We start from the raw sequence: 21274 nt of genomic DNA, 5'->3' as shown, positions 1-21274 counted from the left end.
ACTCGTCGAGGAGCATCAGGAAAAGCTCACCACCGAGGAACTCGAGGAGCTGCATGCCATGCAGATTGATGAGTTCCAAGCGCAGTTGAGCGAGTCTGAGGACATCGAGGAGGTAGAACACATCTTAAGTTTGGCTGCAATAAAAGAGATGTTAGCACATCATCAACACTTGGTAGACTTCATTGATAAGTATCACCCACAGAAACATCAAGTTTGCCATGTAGTTTCGCAATTCAATGACGTCTGCTTAACCCATTTCAGAAAAAATCTGAAAAGCTGTACCAAGTAACTTACTCTCGATAGTTTCTTTAAAAAATCTATGAAGCGGTCTAGTGATCGTGATGAAGAGAAAGAAAGTGAAGCAAAGAAAACTGAAATTGAATTGAGTGAAAGTGATGAAAATTAAAAATTTAAAAGAAAAAAGTAAAAAAAAACATAGAATTTAAAAATAAATAAGCTAAGTTAGGTTAAAGTTCACGTAGTGTAAGTTAGAGTAAGTTAAAGTACGTTATCGCAGTCACCATCTCTACCTCCTTGCCGACCGTACGTCTCCTCCTGCGTAGCAAAGCCTACACCTACGTTGGCCTGTCTCTAAGGTAAAGTGACAATAAAAACCCCCTTTTTATTTATTATTTCTTTAATTATTCTTTTTTACATCTCTATTATATAATGCAATTGTATTAATGTTATGTGTAGTTATGCGTAGTAATTTATTAAGGAGTTATCATAGGTTTTTTGGCTGTAGAACAAATTATACAAATTACAGTGTATTCTTATGGGAATATTCACTCCAACATACGATCGTTTTAACATACAAACCAGGTCCCGGAACAAATTAAGATCGTATGTAGAGGTTCCAATGTACTATTCTGTATCGAGTATCAAATTTAAGCTCCTCGGGAATCTAAAGTTTAAGAATTCTCAATCCATGTGTGAATCTTTTACTTTTTTTAGTTCATTTTTACTAGTTTTAAGTAAAGAAGTAGGCTGAGGCTTTAGGTTTCCTGAATCTTTCCTTCATTCTCCCACTTCCCTCTTGAAGTGAGTCCGCAATTTGAATGTCAGGGAAAGTTCACAGAAATAAACAATATTCTAGTCTAAAAAAAATCATGTTCACCCAACATTCATATACATTCCCTTCGCCCCATTCTGCCATTCACTACTGACTTTAGGAAGTTGTTAACTTGCATAGTTTCAACTTCAAGAGTGAAAGGTAAGGGTTTATTATTTACCAATGTGTTACTTTTGTGTTTTGCCGTACACTGCCATATGATTGCAATATTGTACTGTATGTGCTGTGTAATTAGAAAGAAAGAGAATGGGAATATTTTTTAGTTATGGGATACAATATACATAGGTAAGATACAAATGGAGTAGTGGAAGAAAGAGCATTGATGGATTGTGTGTTTATAACAAGAACAATGTTTGGAGGATTGAAAGATTTCCTTGTGAATAGGGGTATGGCCACTGGTATGTTAGATCATTTTTTTGGTTGAAGGAAACTTAGTTGTAGCAAAAGAGTGAGGAAATACAATGAGGGGATGTAAAAGGGAGGTAGTGAAAGTGGAAGAGTTATTAAAATAAGTAAAAAATGAATATCAAGAAAGGTCAGAAGTGGCACATGACAGGGTGAAAGTGAGAGAAACTGGGGGTGTAGAGGAGTGGAAGTTAGTAAAAGGAAATTTTGTTGGACATACATGCAATATGTGTGGTAAGAGGTAATATGAGGAAGGGTAGCGAGCTGTGGAATAAAGGGGTGAAGATTAAGGTGAAAGAGAAAGAAAAAGAGGGCATTTGAAGAATGTCTGCAGAGTAATAGTACACAGAAGTATGAAAGATATAGAGAGAAAAATGTGGAAGTAAAACTTAAGGTGGCCGAGGTAAAGAGGGCAGGTGACTGGAGGTGGGGGCCAGTGATAAGAAGAGAATAAGTAGTAGTTTTGTAAAGAAGTGAAGAAAGTAAGGAAGGGTGAATTGAAGAATGATGAGACAGTGAAAGAGGAAAATAGAAGATTATTGAAAGATGAGGGAAAAAAGATAATCTGAGTATTTTAAAAGGTTGCTGAATGTTGAGGATAATAGAGAGGGAGATAAAATTGTTGTTGCAGGTGTTAAAGTGCCACCGATGGAGATGAGTATGAGAGAGAGAGAGAGAGAGATAACAAGAGAGGAGAGAGATGAAAAAGAGAGCAGGAAAAGCACCTGTTATGTGAGGGATGAGTTGTTTAAGGGAGGTGGTGCGACTGCTAGAATAGTTGGTAAAATTGTTTAATACTGTATATGCTCTATGTTGTCAACGGTGCCAGTGACCTGGGTGTGTGTGGGAATTGTCCCGCTATACAAGGTAAGGATGTGCACGAGTGTTTTTATTATAGGAGTATTAGTTTGTTTGTTGTTGAAAAATGTATGGTAGTGTGTTAATAAATAGGATTAAGTATAAAAACGAGGATGTAGTTTTAGAAGTGTACAGTGGCTTTACAAGAGTTATGGGATATATGGATCAGATTGTTATAGTTAGGCAGATATGTGAGAAATATTTAGCTAAAGATAAGGAGGTATATTTTGGTATTGGTGATTCTGGAGTAAGCTTATGACAGAGTTGATAGGGAAACAATATGGAATGTGATGAGAAGTTTTATGGAATTGGTGGAAGGTTGTTGCAATCAGTGAAGAGTTTATACATAGGCATTAAAGTGTGTGTTAGGATCGGGAATGAAGTGAGTGGTTTCCACTGGGAGTGGGGCTTAGACAGGGAAGGTGGTGTTCCCCTGATTGCTCAGTTTGTTAGTTGATGGAGCTATAAGAGGTGAATGCTAGAGTGCTAAGCCAAGGATTAAAACATAGATAAGAGTGATCATAAGGGGTAGGTGAATCGGTTGTCGTTTGCGGATGATTCTGTATCGATTGCAGACTTGGAGGAGAAGCGTGTTGATTATTGAAAGAGTTTGCAAGTTTGCGAGAGAAGAAAGTTGTGGGTTAATGTGGGTAAGAGTAAAATATAAGATGCACAAGAAGGGAGGATGGAGCTAGATTGGATTTTATGTTGAATGGAGAGTTACTGGAAGTAGATCAGGTTAAGTACTTTGGGTACTGTTGTTGCTGCAAATGGTGGAGTGGGAGCAGATGTATGTCAGAGAGTGAATGAAAGTTGTAAAGTGTTGAGGGGAGTGAAGGAAGTGGTGAAGAATAGAGGGGCAGCGATGAATATAAATTTTTTTTTCCTTGGTTTTTAAAGCAATTTTGTATCAACATTGCCAAGTAAAGTTTGTGATAGGTAATGTCTGTTTTATATCAAGTTAATTAGCACAACATTATTTGGTTGAGACTTGATATTTTATATTAAATAGGAATATAGATAAATACAATACTGTACTGTACATTTACTGCATTGTCAGAAAGTAAGACTGTTGCACGACAATATTTTCAATATTGATGCAGAATCATGGTAAATTGCAAGAAGATTAGAATATCTAATGCTTTAGATATTTTAGTAAGCTTTGTCAGGGAAGTAATTTATCAAGAGAAGGCAAATCATTACAGTACAGTATATAAATGTGTGTCATCATTTGAATAATGTATTTCATAGAAAATGTTTTGATGTAAATTCAGATCTCAAGGTATTCCATATTTTGATTTACAGTGACAGGTGCTAATGTAAATTTTCTTACTACACCTTTCAACTTATCATAAACATGGAACATGGAAAGAAAATAGTAGTGAATATACTGAAGTTTAAGGTAAGCCAAACACTTAACTTATTTACTTTATACATACATATACCAAAGGCACTTCCCCCAATTTTGGGGGTTAGCCGACATCAACAATGAAACAAAACAAAAAGGGGACCTCTACTCTCTACGTTCCTCCAGCCTAACCAGGGACTCAGCCGAGTTCAGCTGGTACTGCTAGGGTGCGACAGCCCAACCTCCCACATTATCCACCACAGATGAAGCTTCATAATGCTGAATCCCCTACTGCTGCTACCTCCGCGGTCATCTAAGGCACCGGAGGAAGCCGCAGGGCCTACCGGAACTGCGTCACAATCGCTCGCCATTCATTCCTATTTCTAGCACGCTCTCTTGCCTCTCTCACATCTATCCTCCTATCACCCAGAGCTTTCTTCACACCATCCATCCACCCAAACCTTGGCCTTCCTCTTGTACTTCTCCCATCAACTCTTGCATTCATCACCTTCTTTAGCAGACAGCCATTTTCCATTCTCTCAACATGGCCAAACCACCTCAACACATTCATATCCACTCTAGCCGCTAACTCATTTCTTACACCCGTTCTCACCCTCACCACTTCGTTCCTAACCCTATCTACTCGAGATACACCAGCCATACTCCTTAGACACTTCATCTCAAACACATTCAATTTCTGTCTCTCCATCACTTTCATTCCCCACAACCCCGATCCATACATCACAGTTGGTACAATCACTTTCTCATATAGAACTCTCTTTACATTCATGCCCAACCCTCTATTTTTACTACTCCCTTAACTGCCCCCAACACTTTGCAACCTTCATTCACTCTCTGACGTACATCTGCTTCCACTCCACCATTTGCTGCAACAACAGACCCCAAGTACTTAAACTGATCCACCTCCTCAAGTAACTCTCCATTCAACATGACATTCAACCTTGCACCACCTTCCATTCTCGTACATCTAATAACCTTACTCTTACCCACATTAACTCTCAACTTCCTTCTCTCACACACCCTTCCAAATGCTGTCACTAGTCGGTCAAGCTTCTCTTTTGTGTCTGCTACCAGTACAGTATCATCCGCAAACAACAACTGATTTACCTCCCATTCATGATCATTCTCGCCTACCAGTTTTAATCATCGTCCAAGCACTCGAGCATTCACCTCTCTCACCACTCCATCAACATACAAGTTAAACAACCACGGCGACATCACACATCCCTGTCTCAGCCCCACTCTCACCGGAAACCAATCGCTCACTTCATTTCCTATTCTAACACATGCTTTACTACCTTTGTAGAAACTTTTCACTGCTTGCAACAACCTTCCACCAACTCCATATAACCTCATCACATTCCACATTGCTTCCCTATCAACTCTATCATATGCTTTCTCCAAATCCATAAACGCAACATACACCTCCTTACCTTTTGCTAAATATTTCTCGCATATCTGCCTAACTGTAAAAATCTGATTCATACAACCCCTACCTCTTCTAAAACCACCCTGTACTTCCAAGATTGCATTCTCTGTTTTATCCTTAATCCTATTAATCATTACTCTACCATACACTTTTCCAACTACACTCAACAAACTAATACCTCTTGAATTACAACACTCATGCACATCTCCCTTACCCTTATATAGTGGTACAATACATGCACAAACCCAATCTACCGGTACCATTGACAACACAAAACACATATTAAACAATCTCACCAACCATTCAAGTACAGTCACACCCCCTTCCTTCAACATCTCAGCTTTCACACCATCCATACCAGATGCTTTTCCTACTCTCGTTTCATCTAGTGCTCTCCTCACTTCCTCTATTGTAATCTCTCTCTCATTCTCATCTCCCATCACTGGCACCTCAACACCTGGAACAGCAATTATATCTGCCTCCCTATTATCCTCAACATTCAGCAAACTTTCAAAATATTCTGCCCACCTTTTCCTTGCCTCCTCTCCTTTTAACCACCTTCCATTTCCATCTTTCACTGTCTCTCAAATTCTTGCGCCAGCTTTCCTTACTCTCTTCACTTCTTTCCAAAACTTCTTCTTATTCTCTTCATATGACTGACCCAGTCCCTGACCCCACCTCAGGTCAGCTGCCCTCTTTGCCTCACGTACCTTGCGCTTTACTTCCACATTTTTCTTACTATATTTTTCATACTTCTCTATACTATTACTCTGCAGCCATTCTTCAAAAGCCCTCTTTTTCTCTTCCACTTTTATCTTCACTCCTTCATTCCACCATTCACTGCCCTTCCTCATGCTGCCTCCAACAACCTTCTTGCCACATACATCACTTGCAATCCCAACAAAATTTTCTTTTGCTAACTTCCACTCCTCCTCTAAATTACCAGTTTCTCTTATACTCTCACCTCGTCATATGCCATTTTCAACCTTTCCTGATATTTACTTTTTACCCCCGGTTTTATTAGCTCTTCAACCCTCACTAGCTCCCTTTTACATCCACCTACTCTATTCCCCCACTCTTTTGCTACAACTAATTTTCCTTCCACCAAAAAATGATCAAACATACCGTTAGCCATACCCCTAAACATGTGCACGTCTTTCAATCTTCCAAACATTCTTTTAGTTATCAACACATAATCCATTAATGCCCCTTCTACTACTCTTCCATTTGCCACTCTTACCCATGTATACTTATTTTAATCTTTCTTTTTAAAAAAGCTAGCACTTGTTACCATCTCTTGTTCAACACACATATCTACCACTCTCTCACCACTCTCATTTTCACCTGGTACGCCATACTTCCCAATGACACCTTCTACCTCTCCAGCGCCCACTCTAGCATTTAAGTCACCCATGACAACTACATAATTCCTTCTACCCAGTCCTTCTACACACCTAGTTAATTCATTCCAGAACTCATTCCGCTCTTCTTCACTTTTCTCACAACGTGGCCCATACGCACTGACAAACGCCCAACATTCCCTACCCAACCTAACCCTTACCCACATTAACCTAGATGATATCTCCTTCCATTCCACTACTTTACCTGTCATCCATTCATTCAGCACTTTATGAACTTTGTAATTTTGAACAGTTGTTATCTATATTGAACTAATCTTTAAAGACTTAAAATAATTCTACTTTATTACAGTACAGTATTACGAAACTATGTACAGTAGTTTGTACTTGGAAAAATTAATCTGCTCTGCTACCTCAAACTTGGATTAAAGACACAATACAGTACAGAATTAATTATATACTCCTAATCCTTACTACTGTTGATATTTGATACATTTATATACTAAATTGGGTAAGTATGTAGTTTACCATATCTATTTTTATTTTATAGTAAATTCATGTTGATGTAAATTATAGGAGTTATGCTGATTGCAATTCTTCATTGCAGGGTGACAGCAGAAACAACAAGGAATATGAATTACTGGATCCAATTGCAAAGTGATCAAAGGGTATAAATGTTGATTTGAGAACTGGAATATCTCTTCAAGGTTTGGATAATACTTTGATGCAAATAATGCTTGAAGGATGCTGCATAAGAAATTTAGGTAGCAATACAAGCCCTGTTACTTTCATATTTTACTTTTTGGTAAGTGTGTAGTATTTTGGGTTTAAATTTTATTTAAAGGTTGTTGAAATAATCTCCACTCAGTTGGAGGTTAGTGCCGTTAGTGCTCTTCTTGTGATGTACTAAAGGCATTAGTTAGGGCCTTTACAACATTCCTTTGGACCCCAGCTGCACTTGCTGTATATCCTTCTACTTCTACTTTCTTGCTTCCTTTCATCCATCTTTCTATCCAAAGTCTTTTAAATATTACCTCATAGGGTAACAAGGGTTTAACCCTTGATGACCTTTGGCACTTGATGGCCTTGAGGCCTCAGCACTGGGTGTTATAACTCAAATTGATGAATTCTATTTAAATCTATAGTTTATAGATATTTGACCTTTAAGTGTTGGAAAACTAGATTACTGTATCCATAGGTATTGTGTTGTATATTTATAGACACAATCAATTTCTTAGCAATTAGTACTTATGTTTCTCTCCTGACTTCTTACCTAAGAATTGCCCTTCATCTTCTTTTATACTGCAGTATATTTTTTTATTTATCATACAGTAGCAATTTTTTAGTATCCAACTTTCCAATATATTTAATTTTTTTTTTTACTATTCCTCAATTTTGGATACATTTTGCATATTCCTATGATTTCAACCTCTTGTATTTGTCTACCCTAAAATCATATTCCTATAGTACAGTTGTATGATATTGATTTTTTGTGGTTAATGTGCCATGTTCTCCAAGAACTTGACTGTATAAGGCTGGAACTGGGCCTCCAGCATGGCATACAATTACCAGAGAAATATAATCTCCCCTGTGTGTATAAGGGAGACTTACAATTCCAGGCTCTTTTGATCCTGTCGTAGAACCTTCAGTGGTGAAAGTCATCTGGCAACCAATGACATGGCATCACAGAAAACTACTACTACTACTACTACTATTAGTGTGCTAGTTTTTGCTAAGTCACTATCTTCTGTCTAGTCACTTAGCTGTCAGAACTTTCTCTGCTTTAAGTTGGAGGTCAACATCTATTGTTGAGTAATGGAAATAAAGTTCTGATTTAGTTATCCACTACAGGTAGTAGGTTGGCCAGGGTACCAGCCACCTATAAGATACTACCACTTGAGAGTTATGGGTTCCTTTGACTGGCCAGACAGCACTACATTGGATCCTTCTCTCTGGTTATGGTTCACTATCCTTTTGCCTACACATTCACCAAATAGTCTGGCCTATTCTTTACAGATTCTCCTGACAATAATGAGATTACCAAACAATTCTTTATCACCCAAGGGGTTAACTATTGCACTGTAATTGTTCAGTGGCTACTTTCCTCTTGGTAAGGGTAGAAGAGATTCTTTAGCTATGGTGGAAGGGTGTCCCTCGGCCTTGAGCCTTGTCTTTAGACTGAACGGAGTTAATATTTCCTCCTAGATGGAATTCTCTTTCCTCATACGGAGTTTTGAGCTTGCTTGCCACCAGTTGGAAGTTAGACCACCTCTTTGGAACGTAGTATGCGTCCTACAATCTGCCTATCGAACTGCTACGTCTGTCATCATGTCGTGATTTGACCCTTAAGACTGTCTTTCCCCTCTCCTAGCCTTGGCCAAACGGGTCAGCGAGTTTTATGGTATTTCCTATGACATAGCCCATTCAAGGGGATGGGGTCAGATAACACTCTAAGATAACTATCTTAAGAGTTCCTTGCTAAGACTCTGAATGCGACTGTAGCAGACCCTAGGTTAGGTACCTTCCGGATTTTGAGGCTTTGTGATGTAACCAATGATCCTGATCAACTATTACTATGTCTTGTGAGAGCGCAGAGGCGCTATCTCAAACTAACCTCTGGAACTTCCCTGCACATCAAATTACTTTTTGTCAGCACGAGCAGGGTCCAAAGGAGAGTCACACAGAACACTATCTCTGCATGGAATTGCCAGGTAATTTAGCAAGCACTGAATCCTGATTCTTTCCCAAGAGATTGCAGATCCAGAGCTCATGATGTTAGGGGAGTTCAGTACATCCCTAGCATTTAAAAGAAATTTCGCTGTGGCGCAGATTCTACAAGCTAGTGTCTAGAAGCATTGGAACAGGTTCACGGCATACTACCTGTAAGACATAGCCCTCAGGAACCTGGATCATTCTCCACAGGTCCTATGGTAGCAGCACAACACGTGCTATAATAAGCTAACTCTGCATTCTTACAGGACAAGTAGCAGTTGGTAGAGGGTAGATTTCACCCAGTTTTAGTGTGGGATATGGATAGAATGACTGGACTTTTTTTTTTACTTCATTTTCCCCTCTCTTGGGGTATAGCTGGACAGTTCTGCAAGCTGGACCACCTCAGACTGCAGGTATATACCAGTTACCTTTGTGTAGCCTTAAATGTGATGTACCCATGCTCCCTGCAATGGGGTAGGCAGGCAATGTTTAGTCTAAGTGAGGACTGTTACACACTCCAATATATGTAACTGGTCAAGTCACAATGGCTAAAGTTTCCTTACATTTTCTCCATGATTGCTTAGGCCGTTAACTCTCGTTCATCTTCCACCCACTTACATGCGAGTCTCCATAGTAAATAGCAAATGGTTTATATTTATGTAGGAACAACAAATGAAAAAAGTAGAAGTTATTTTGTATATATCCTAACCATACAAACCCGATTTCTTTACTAATACATTGGTCTGCCATCACCTATCCCCCTAGAAAGTCCTGCCAGCATCAAAAGTGGATATACAGGCGAGCTGTGTGTTTGAGGGGTGGTTATTTTACTTTTTGGGCAAGTTGTTTACCCCGCATTAAAAGTTTATGGCTTATTTACCAGTAAGCCAGAACAATATATCCATAGTAAAGAGCTCAGTTTTAATGGTTAGGCAAAATTAAAAATGGCTTCCTTGTTTTGTAGTAATTTACTTGGCAGTGATAGAATCTTGGGCATCACTGTGGGCTACTGTTAATAGCAAATTCATTGATAGAGAAAATTGTAAAGATGTGTAAATTGTATGGAACATGTATTTATCATTTTGAAAAAAATATTTAGCAACTAAAGATTTATATATTTGTAAGTGTAGGGTGTATATATTATTGAGCCTTTAATTTAAAATTTGAATACAATTTGCTTATTCAAAAAATTAGTGTTAGGATTGGAGATCATTTATTAAAGACATTTTATAATTACTTCTAAATTGATTATTTAAATTTTTTTTCTTATCAAAGGCCGAGAACTCTTTAGTGATTGAATGGCTTTTCAGCGGCTGGGGGATGATGGAATATAGTATCTGCGGAAAACAACCGAGCCATGGCCGCAATTTGTCGAACAGTTCATTGATCTTGGTATTGTTAACAAAGTAAGCCAAATTTCACATTTCAACATCGTTTGTGTAATTTTAGTTTTCATACAAGCAGAGAATTTACTTTATTTACTGTAAGTAAAAATCTGAGTTTTCTCCATAGAAAACTTACTAATAATAATTATACCTACGTGCAAAGCTACAACCCTAGTTGGAAAAGCAGGATACTATAAGCCCAGGGGCCCCAACAGGGAAAGTAGTCTGGTGAGGAAAGGAAACATGGAAAAATAAAATATGACCTCATTTTTGAAATACAAAAGGAAGAGAAATTAAATAGAATAGTGTGCCCGAGTGTACCTTCAAGCAAGAGAGAAAATCTAACTTGAGATTAGTGGAAGACAATGGTACAGAGGCTATGGCACTAACTAAGACTAGAGAACAATGGTTAAATTTTGGAGTGTCTTTTAGAGTGGCTTATTATATAGCTAAAGTCACTCTTCTACCCTTACCAAGAGGAAATAGCCACTATGAATAAACAGCCACTATGAATAAACAAACTTTATGGTGAATATTTTAATGTAATTAAAGTTCACATTGGTATAAATTTATTTTGTGGATAAAGAAATGCTTCTTCATATAAATTACTAAAAGAAAGTGGGGATTATATAAATACAATATTTAAATTTTCAGATATTTCCTAAAAAAATATACTGCTATAAAATATTGAATATTAAAAAATTACTTATCCCTCAAAAGGGAAAAATCTTTATAACACAGTCACCATATTTGGGACAGCAAGTTTTGTAGTGTGCCTTCAGATGTGCTAGAATTTTTCAATATTTTTTTTACTCTTTTGCTTGAGAAACAATCAGTTGTTGAAACAATTTTTAGAACTGGAAAATACTGCTTTAAAAAACTAGGTTTATATAAACTGCAACGTGGTCCTCGAGCCGGCGCTCGTCTCTGCAATGTGGTCCTCGAGGCGGAGCTCGTCTCTGCAATGTGGTCCTCGAGGCCGCGCTCGTCTCTGCAACGTGGTCCTCGAAGAGGCGTAACGTGCTCGAGGAGGTGCTCTTCTCTACAACGTGGTCCTGAAGGGCCTCTTCTCTGCAACGTAGTCCTGGAGGAGACGCTCTTCTCTGCAACGTGGTCCTGAAGGGCCTCTTCTCTGCAACGTGGTCCTCGAGGAGGCACTCTTCTCTGCAACGTGGTCCTCGAGGAGGCGCTCTACTCTGCAACGTGGTCCTCGAGGAGGCGCTCTTCTCTGCAACGTGGTCCTCGAGGAGGCGCTCTTCTCTGCAACGTGGTCCTCGAGGAGGCGCTCTTCTCTGCAACGTGGTCCTGAAGGGCCTCTTCTCTGCAACGTGGTCCTGAAGGGCCTCTTCTCTGCAACGTGGTCCTGAAAGGCCTCTTCTCTGCAACGTGCTCCTCAAGGAGGCGCTCTTCTCTGCAACGTGGTCCTTGAGGAGGCGCTCTTCTCTGCAACGTGGTCCTCGAGTAGGCGCTCTTCTCTGCAACGTGGTCCTCGAGGAGGCGCTCTTCTCTGCAACGTGGTCCTCGAGGAGGCGCTCTTCTCTGCAACGTGGTCCTAAAGGGGGCTTCTCTGCAACGTGGTCCTCGAGGAGGCGCTCTACTCTGCAACGTGGTCCTCGAGGCGGTGCTCTACTCTGCAACGTGGTCCTCGAGGAGAGGCTCTTCTCTGCAACGTGGTCCTCGAGGAGAGGCTCTTCTCTGCAACGTGGTCCTCGAGGAGAGGCTCTTCTCTGCAACGTGGTCCTCGAGGAGAGACTCTTCTCTGCAACGTGGTCCTTGAAAGAAGCGCTCTTCTCTGCAACGTGGTCCTCGAAAGAAGCACTCTCCTCAGCAACGTGGGCCTCGAGGAAGTCCTTGTGAAGGCACTATTCTGCAACGTGGTTCTTGAAGAAGCGCTCTTCTCTGCAACGTGGTCCTCGAGGCTGCGCTCTTCTCTGCAACGTGGTCCTCGAAGAAGTTCTCTTCTCTGCAACGTGGTCCTCGAAGAAGTTCTCTTCTCAAGGTCCTCGAAGAAGTTCTCTTCTCTGCAACGTGGTCCTCTAAGAAGTTCTCTTCTCTGCAACGTGGTCCTCGAAGAAGTTCTCTTCTCTGCAACGTGGTTCTAGAGACAATTTTTTTCTACGTGGTCCTTGAGGGGGCGGCCTTCTCTGCAACGTGGTCCTCGAGGATGCGCTCTTCTCTGCAACGTGGTCCTCGAGGATGCGCTCTTCTCTGCAACGTGGTCCTCGAGGATGCGCTCTTCTCTGCAACGTGGTCCTCGAGGATGCGCTCTTCTCTGCAACGTGGTCCTCGAGGAAGCGCTCTTCTCTGCAACGTGGTCCTCGAGGAAGCGCTCTTCTCTGCAACGTGGTCCTCGAGGAAGCGTTCTTCTCTGCAACGTGGTCCTCGAAAGAAGCGCTCTTCTCTGCAACGTGGTCCTCGAAAGAAGCGCTCTTCTCTGCAACGTGGTCCTCGAGGAAGCGCTCTTCTCTGCAACGTGGTCCTCGAAAGAAGCGCTCTTCTCTGCAACGTGGTCCTCGAAAGAAGCGCTCTTCTCTGCAACGTGGTCCTCGAAAGAAGCGCTCTTCTCTGCAACGTGGTCCTCGAGGAAGTCCTCGTGAAGGCACTATTCTGCAACGTGGTTCTTGAAGAAGCGCTCTTCTCTGCAACATGGTCCTCGAGGCAGCGCTCTTCTCTGCAACGTGGTTCTAGAGACAATTTTTTGCTACGTGGTCCTTGAGGAGGGGCTCTTCTCTGCAACGTGGTCCTCGAGGAGGGGCTCTTCTCTGCAACGTGGTCCTCGAGGAGGGGCTCTTCTCTGCAACGTGGTCCTCGAGGCAGCGCTCTTCTCTGCAACGTGGTCCTCGAGGCAGCGCTCTTCTCTGCAACGTGGTCCTCGAAGAAGTTCTCTTCTCTGCAACGTGGTTCTAGAGACAATTTTTTGCTACGTGGTCCTTGAGGAGGCGCTCTTCTCTGCAACGTGGTCCTTGAGGCGGCGCTCTTCTCTGCAACGTGGTCCTCGAGGAAGTCCTTGTGAAAGGCGCTCTTCTCTGCAACGTGGTCCTCGAGGCGGCGCTCTTCTCTGCAACGTGGTCCTCGAGGCGGCGCTCTTCTCTGCAACGTGGTCCTCGCGGCGGCGCCCTTCTCTGCAACGTGGTCCTCGAGGCGGCGCCCTTCTCTGCAACGTGGTCCTCGAGGCGGCGCCCTTCTCTGCAACGTGGTCCTCGAGGCGGCGCCCTTCTCTGCAACGTGGTCCTCGAGGCGGCGCCCTTCTCTGCAACGTGGTCCTCGAGGCGGCGCCCTTCTCTGCAACGTGGTCCTCGAGGCGGCGCCCTTCTCTGCAACGTGGTCCTCGAGGCGGCGCCCTTCTCTGCAACGTGGTCCTCGAGGCGGCGCCCTTTTCTGCAACGTTGTCCTCGAAAGAAGCGCTCTTCTCTGCAACGTGGTCCTCGAAAGAAGCGCTCTTCTCTGCAACGTGGTCCTCGAAAGAAGCGCTCTTCTCTGCAACATGGTCCTCGAGGAAGTCCTTGTGAAAGGCGCTCTTCTCTGCAACGTAATCCTCGAGTTGGCGCTCTTCTCTGCAACGTAATCCTCGAGTTGGCGCTCTTCTCTGCAACGTGGTCCTCGAGGCGGCGCTCTTCTCTGCAAAGTGGTCCTCGAGGAAGTCCTTGTGAAAGGCGCTCTTCTCTGCAACGTAGTCCTCGAGTCGGCGCTCTTCTCTGCAACGTGGTCCTCGAGGCGGCGCTCTTCTCTGCAACGTGGTCCTCGCGGCGGCGCCCTTCTCTGCAACGTGGTCCTCGAGGCGGCGTCCTTCTCTGCAACGTGGTCCTCGAGGCGGCGCCCTTCTCTGCAACGTGGTCCTCGAGGCGGTGCCCTTCTCTGCAACGTGGTCCTCGAGGCGGCGCCCTTCTCTGCAACGTGGTCCTCGAGGCGGCGCCCTTCTCTGCAACGTGGTCCTCGAGGAGGCGCCCTTTTCTGCAACGTTGTCCTCGAGGAGGCGCCCTTTTCTGCAACGTTGTCCTCGAAAGAAGCGCTCTTCTCTGCAACGTGGTCCTCGAAAGAAGCGCTCTACTCTGCAACGTGGTCCTCGAAAGAAGCGCTCTTCTCTGCAACATGGTCCTCGAGGAAGTCCTTGTGAAAGGCGCTCTTCTCTGCAACGTAATCCTCGAGTTGGCGCTCTTCTCTGCAACGTAATCCTCGAGTTGGCGCTCTTCTCTGCAACGTGGTCCTCGAGGCGGCGCTCTTCTCTGCAAAGTGGTCCTCGAGGTGGCGCTCTTCTCTGCAAAGTGGTCCTCGAGGTGGCGCTCTTCTCTGCAAAGTGGTCCTCGCGGCGGCGCCCTTCTCTGCAACGTGGTCCTCGAGGCGGCGCCCTTCTCTGCAACGTGGTCCTCGAGGCGGCGCCCTTCTCTGCAACGTGGTCCTCGAGGCGGCGCCCTTCTCTGCAACGTGGTCCTCGAGGCGGCGCCCTTCTCTGCAACGTGGTCCTCGAGGCGGCGCCCTTCTCTGCAACGTGGTCCTCGAGGCGGCGCCCTTCTCTGCAACGTGGTCCTCGAGGCGGCGCCCTTCTCTGCAACGTGGTCCTCGAGGCGGCGCCCTTCTCTGCAACGTGGTCCTCGAGGCGGCGCCCTTCTCTGCAACGTGGTCCTCGAAAGAAGCGCTCTTCTCCTCTGCAACGTGGTCCTCGAAAGAAGCGCTCTTCTCCTCTGCAACGTGGTCCTCGAAAGAAGCGCTCTTCTCTGCAACGTGGTCCTCGAAAGAAGCGCTCTTCTCTGCAACGTGGTCCTCGAAAGAAGCGCTCTTCTCTGCAACGTGGTCCTCGAAAGAAGCGCTCTTCCCTGCAACGTGGTCCTCGAAAGAAGCGCTCTTCTCTGCAACGTGGTCCTCGAAAGAAGCGCTCTTCCCTGCAACGTGGTCCTCGAAAGAAGCGCTCTTCTCTGCAACGTGGTCCTCGAAAGAAGCGCTCTTCTCTGCAACGTGGTCCTCGAAAGAAGCGCTCTTCCCTGCAACGTGGTCCTCGAAAGAAGCGCTCTTCTCTGCAACGTGGTCCTCGAAAGAAGCGCTCTTCTCAGCAACGTGGTCCTCGAGGAAGTCCTCGTGAAGGCACTATCCTGCAACGTGGTTCTTGAAGAAGCGCTCTTCTCTGCAACGTGGACCTCGAGGAGACTTCACTGCAACGTGGACCTTGAGGAGACTTCACTGCAACGTGGACCTCGAGGAAACTTTTCAACGTGGTCGAAGGTCCTCGAGGAAACTCTTCGTGGTCCTCGAGGAAACTTCTCTGCAACGTGGTCCTCGAGGAGGCGCTCTTCTCTGCAACGTGGTCCTCGAGGAGGCGCTCTTCTCTGCAACGTGGTCCTCGAGGAGGGGCTCTTCTCTGCAACGTGGTCCTCGAGGTGGCGCTCTTCTCTGCAACGTGGTCCTCGAGGTGGCGCTCTTCTCTGCAACGTGGTCCTCGAGGAGGGGCTCTTCTCTGCAACGTGGTCCTCGAGGAGGGGCTCTTCTCTGCAACGTGGTCCTCGAGGAGGGGCTCTTCTCTGCAACGTGGTCCTCGAGGAGGGGCTCTTCTCTGCAACGTGGTCCTCGAGGAGGCGCTCTTCTCTGCAACGTGGTCCTCGAGGAGGCGCTCTTCTCTGCAACGTGGTCCTCGAGGTGGCGCTCTTCTCTGCAACGTGGTCCTCGAGGTGGCGCTCTTCTCTGCAACGTGGTCCTCGAGGTGGCGCTCTTCTCTGCAACGTGGTCCTCGAGGTGGCGCTCTTCTCTGCAACGTGGTCCTCGAGGTGGCGCTCTTCTCTGCAACGTGGTCCTCGAGGTGGCGCTCTTCTCTGCAACGTGGTCCTCGAGGTGGCGCTCTTCTCTGCAACGTGGTCCTCGAGGTGGCGCTCTTCTCTGCAACGTGGTCCTCGAGGTGGCGCTCTTCTCTGCAACGTGGTCCTCGAGGTGGCGCTCTTCTCTGCAACGTGGTCCTCGAGGTGGCGCTCTTCTCTGCAACGTGGTCCTCGAGGTGGCGCTCTTCTCTGCAACGTGGTCCTCGAGGTGGCGCTCTTCTCTGCAACGTGGTCCTCGAGGTGGCGCTCTTCTCTGCAACGTGGTCCTCGAGGTGGCGCTCTTCTCTGCAACGTGGTCCTCGAGGTGGCGCTCTTCTCTGCAACGTGGTCCTCGAGGTGGCGCTCTTCTCTGCAACGTGGTCCTCGAGGTGGCGCTCTTCTCTGCAACGTGGTCCTCGAGGTGGCGCTCTTCTCTGCAACGTGGTCCTCGAGGTGGCGCTCTTCTCTGCAACGTGGTCCTCGAGGTGGCGCTCTTCTCTGCAACGTGGTCCTCGAGGTGGCGCTCTTCTCTGCAACGTGGTCCTCGAGGTGGCGCTCTTCTCTGCAACGTGGTCCTCGAGGTGGCGCTCTTCTCTGCAACGTGGTCCTCGAGGTGGCGCTCTTCTCTGCAACGTGGTCCTCGAGGTGGCGCTCTTCTCTGCAACGTGGTCCTCGAGGTGGCGCTCTTCTCTGCAACGTGGTCCTCGAGGTGGCGCTCTTCTCTGCAACGTGGTCCTCGAGGTGGCGCTCTTCTCTGCAACGTGGTCCTCGAGGTGGCGCTCTTCTCTGCAACGTGGTCCTCGAGGTGGCGCTCTTCTCTGCAACGTGGTCCTCGAGGAGGCGCTCTTCTCTGCAACGCGGTCCTCGAGGTGGCGCTCTTCTCTGCAACGCGGTCCTCGAGGTGGAGCTCTTCTCTGCAACGCGGTCCTCGAGGAGCCGCTCTTCGCTGCAACGCGGTCCTCGAGGAGCCGCTCTTCTCTGCAACGCGGTCCTCGAGGAGCCGCTCTTCTCTGCAACGCGGTCCTCGAGGAGCCGCTCTTCTCTGCAACGCGGTCCTCGAGGAGCCGCTCTTCTCTGCAACGCGGTCCTCGAGGAAGTCCTCGTGAAGGCACTATTCTGCAACGTGGTCCTCGAGGCGGCGCTCTTCTCTGCAACATCGTCCTCGAATAAGTTCTCTTCCCTGCAACGTGGTTCTAGAAGAGACAATTTTTTGCAACGTGGTCCTTGAGGGGGCGGCCTTCTCTGCATCTTGGTCCTGGAGGAGACTCTCTTCTCTGCAACATGGTTCTGGAGGAGGTGCTCTTCTCTGCAATGTGGTCCTCTAGGAAGTCATCGTGAAAGGCGCTCTTCTCTGCAACGTGGTCCTTGAAGTCCTTGTGAAAGGCGCTCTTCTCTGCAACGTGGTCCTCGAGGTGGCGCTCTTTTCTGCAACGTGGTCCTCGAAGTTGTGCTCTTCTCTGCAACGTGGTCCTCGAGGCGGCGCTCTTCTCTGCAACGTGGGCCTCGAAGAGACTTTTCTCTGCAGTGTGGTCCTCGACGAGGCACTCTTCTCTACTTTGGCCTCGACGAAGAGGTTATTGCTGTTCCATGCTCAATAAGGGTTTTGCTTCTTTGTGCTCGACACCATAGCTGCTGGTTCTTCTGTCGTGCTATATTATATAATTTAAGCTTTTTTTCTGCTGCTGCTGCTGCTATTTCATGGTATAGTAGGTGATTTTTTATATATCCATCGCAGCTTTTTTTCTTGAGGAGGTTTCTGCTGGGCAATACCAAAGAATTACCATAGAGATTTTTTTATCTTGGCTATTTTTTTAAAAAGTCTTAAAATAGTTTGACTAGCTTTAGACTAGAAGATGATGGTTGTTGAGATTCAAAACAGTTTTATATACTGTAATTTACTTGGACAATAAACTGTATAGGACTGATTTCAACTCTGCCACAAATTGAAGAATATACTTTGTAAATGCAGTATAATGAAGAAAATTAATAGTGAAACTAAAAAAACCTTTAAAGACCACTAACAGTTTTTTTTGTGAAGTATTCCAGCCAGAAACTGCTAAACCTGTATCGGCGCAAGGACCAGCGACATCCGTTAACCCCTTCTCAGCATTTAGAATGATGCAAATTTCGTCTCAATTTTCTGTTATAGGGAAGAGTAATGGACCACCATTAGAGGGAGGAGGAAGTAACTCTGCTACCTTGCATTGACAATTTCACTTCCAACTTGTCTACTTGGTTGAGAGTAATTATATTTATCTGGTTGAGGAAGGTTAAGGAATTTTCAATACAGCTGCAGCAGTAGTGCCAAATAAAGTACCTGTTCCCATATAAAGTACCTGATCCCATATACTGTACTAATATCGCATATACTCGTGTCCTTTCGTGTGTTTGCAACTGTTAAATGGTAAATGCAGATACTTTAGTGAGTGTAATATAATTGTTTTCACTTTTCTACATAAAGTATTAAAATGAAATCTTGTTTTTTTTTAATAGTCAACATTTCCTCAAATTTGAATGTTACATAAAACAATTCACAAGTGCATACCTCGGAAATTGAATGATTTGGTAAAAAACTAATTTTATTGTTTTAAGTGAAGGTCATCAGTTTTTAGTAATTGGGAAATTTTACTTGTCTAACTATAAAGGGCAATAAGCCACAGATGGACATTATGTGATCACAAAGAGAATGGGCAAGTAGCTAACATGATATAAATTTTATGTAACTTTGTATGAACAAGTGCTCTATTTGAAAAAAATCAAAAGACAAAGGCATCAAAATTAACACATTAAGATGTGCTTTTCTATATCACCATTATTTGTATGCTTGCCTACCAAAGGGTCAAGAGGAAACTATCCCTGCTGTATGTCGACCAAAGAGAAAATCTAAATTTAGTATAATGGTTGAGATGACCTTTGACTTGTAATTAAGATGATCATTTAATAACTTTGGGATTGTGGACCTTGATAAATGCCCTTGAACTTTCTTTTGTACGAGATGGGAAGGACAAGGAATCTTACTATGAAGAAGGCCCCACCTGCGTAGGTAATGCCGCGAAAGAATATAATCTACTAGTACACATCCTGTCAAGAGTGTTGTGGCACCTAAATCTGTTGAACTGCCATGTTTTCTATTCAAGCCGCTGCCTCACCATGTCCAGCAGTGTGCAAACACCTGCAAGTCTACGGGCAAAATTTAATTTACCAGCAAACTGGCTGTCCATGTCCAGAAGGAGACGACTCATCAGAACTCTTAATAGTAATTTCTCCCTCCAACTAGAATACTGGTTGACACTGCTAATAATACAGCAAGGCAAGAGAATCTACAATCCAGAAAGAAGCTCTGAAGAAAGACCATGCTTACCTGGCCTGTTGAGCATATTGGCCAATCACTGCACAGAATAATCCACATTACTTGCCATTACACCAGAGGTAAACAGCTATGTAAAGACAGTCTATCACCTGAACATCAGAGCTGTGAGACAGCCTGACTGGGACACTCGTTCTCAGCACTTCATAGGCTTTAAGAATTGGGAAAGGGCACAAGCTCAGTCCCCAAACTACAGTATGATATGTACTAATGAAAAATCACCTTAATTCAACTGGATTTACGTGTAAGTACCAAATCAACACCCAAGTTAACTTGATCTAGGCCAGTACTGCTGGGCCTCGAAAGGCTCTCTTTTGTTAATATGTTTACCTTTTAAACAACCAAGAACAAACTTTCTCAAACAAAATTGAAAATTTTAATCTTTATATACTGGTCTAGCATATTAAAAAAATAAGAGTAAAACTTAATAATATTAATAATGATAATAATATCATTATTACTAGCCAAGCTACAACCCTAGTTAGAAAAGCAAGGTGCTATAAGCCCAAGGGCTCCAATAGGGAAAAATAACTCAGTAAGGAAAGGAAATACTGTAAGGAAATAAATAAATGATGAAAACAAATTAACAATAAATCATTCTAAGAACAATAACAATGTCAAAACAGATATGTCCTATATAAACTATTAACGTCAAAAACAGATACTACATATATAAACTTTGAACTTTTGAAGTTCTACCGATTCAACTACCCGATTAGGAAGATCATTCCACAACTTGGTAACAGCTGGAATAAAACTTCTAGAATACTGTGTAGTATTAAGCCTCATGATGGAGAAGACCTGGCTATTAGAATTAACTGCCTACCTAGTATTAAAAAACAGGATAGAATTGTCCAGGGAGATCTGAATGTAAAGGATGGTCAGAGTTATGAAAAATCTTATGCAACATGCATAATGAACTAATTGAACGACGGTGCCAAAGATTAATATCTAGATCAGGAATAAGAAATTTAATAGACCGTAAGTTTCTGTCCAACAAATTAGGATGAGAATCAGCAGCTGAACACCAGACAGGAGAATAATACTCAAAACAAGGTAGAATGAAAGAATTAAAACACTTCAGAATAGATTGATAACCGAAAATCTTGTAAGACTCAATAAAGGGATTTTGATGAAAGAAAAAAATATTTCTGGGCGAGGAACCTGTGTTGCCTAGTGAAATGCTTCTCTAGCACCATTTCTAAGGCATAGTTATTGATGAATACACAAGACCTAATGTGTTTCTCGAAAGTAAATTTGCTGTCGAGAATCACACCTAAAATTTTAAAAGTCATACAAATGTAAAGAAACATTATCAATACCGAGATCCGCATGTTGAGGAGCCACTGTCCTTAACCTACTTACAATCATACTTTGAGTTTTGTTAGGATTCAACTTCATACCCCATAATTTGCACTATGCACTAATTTTAGCTAAATCTCTATTAAGGGATTCACCAACCCCAGATCTACATTCAGGGGATGAAATTGATGCAAAGAGAGTAGCATCATCTGCATATGCAACAAGCTTGTTTTCTAG

At 44.1% G+C, this 21274-nt stretch overlaps 2 long non-coding RNA genes across 3 annotated transcripts; one reads left to right on the top strand and one right to left on the bottom strand.

Moving 5' to 3' along the window:
- The first annotated feature begins 7102 nt into the window (after positions 1 to 7102).
- LOC137646847 (uncharacterized) lies at positions 7103 to 18776 on the top strand. Of its 2 annotated transcripts, XR_011045480.1 has the most exons (3): positions 7103 to 7296; positions 10479 to 10609; positions 18407 to 18776. It is a non-coding gene; the product is annotated as an uncharacterized lncRNA (long non-coding RNA). The 2 variants fall into 2 exon arrangements; XR_011045479.1 differs by lacking the exon at positions 18407 to 18776 and having other exon boundaries at positions 10479 to 10779.
- LOC137646848 (uncharacterized) lies at positions 18051 to 18522 on the bottom strand. The gene is made up of 2 exons (XR_011045481.1): positions 18391 to 18522; positions 18051 to 18124 (listed from the first exon to the last, which is right to left on the bottom strand). It is a non-coding gene; the product is annotated as an uncharacterized lncRNA (long non-coding RNA).
- Positions 18777 to 21274: the final 2498 nt, after the last annotated feature.

This window comes from Palaemon carinicauda, chromosome 9 (assembly GCF_036898095.1).
Source record: "Palaemon carinicauda isolate YSFRI2023 chromosome 9, ASM3689809v2, whole genome shotgun sequence".
In the NCBI taxonomy this organism is placed as follows: Eukaryota; Metazoa; Arthropoda; class Malacostraca; order Decapoda; family Palaemonidae; genus Palaemon; species Palaemon carinicauda.
The sequence above is the reverse complement of the archived record's forward strand: the minus strand, read 5'-3'. Positions and strand labels throughout refer to the sequence as shown.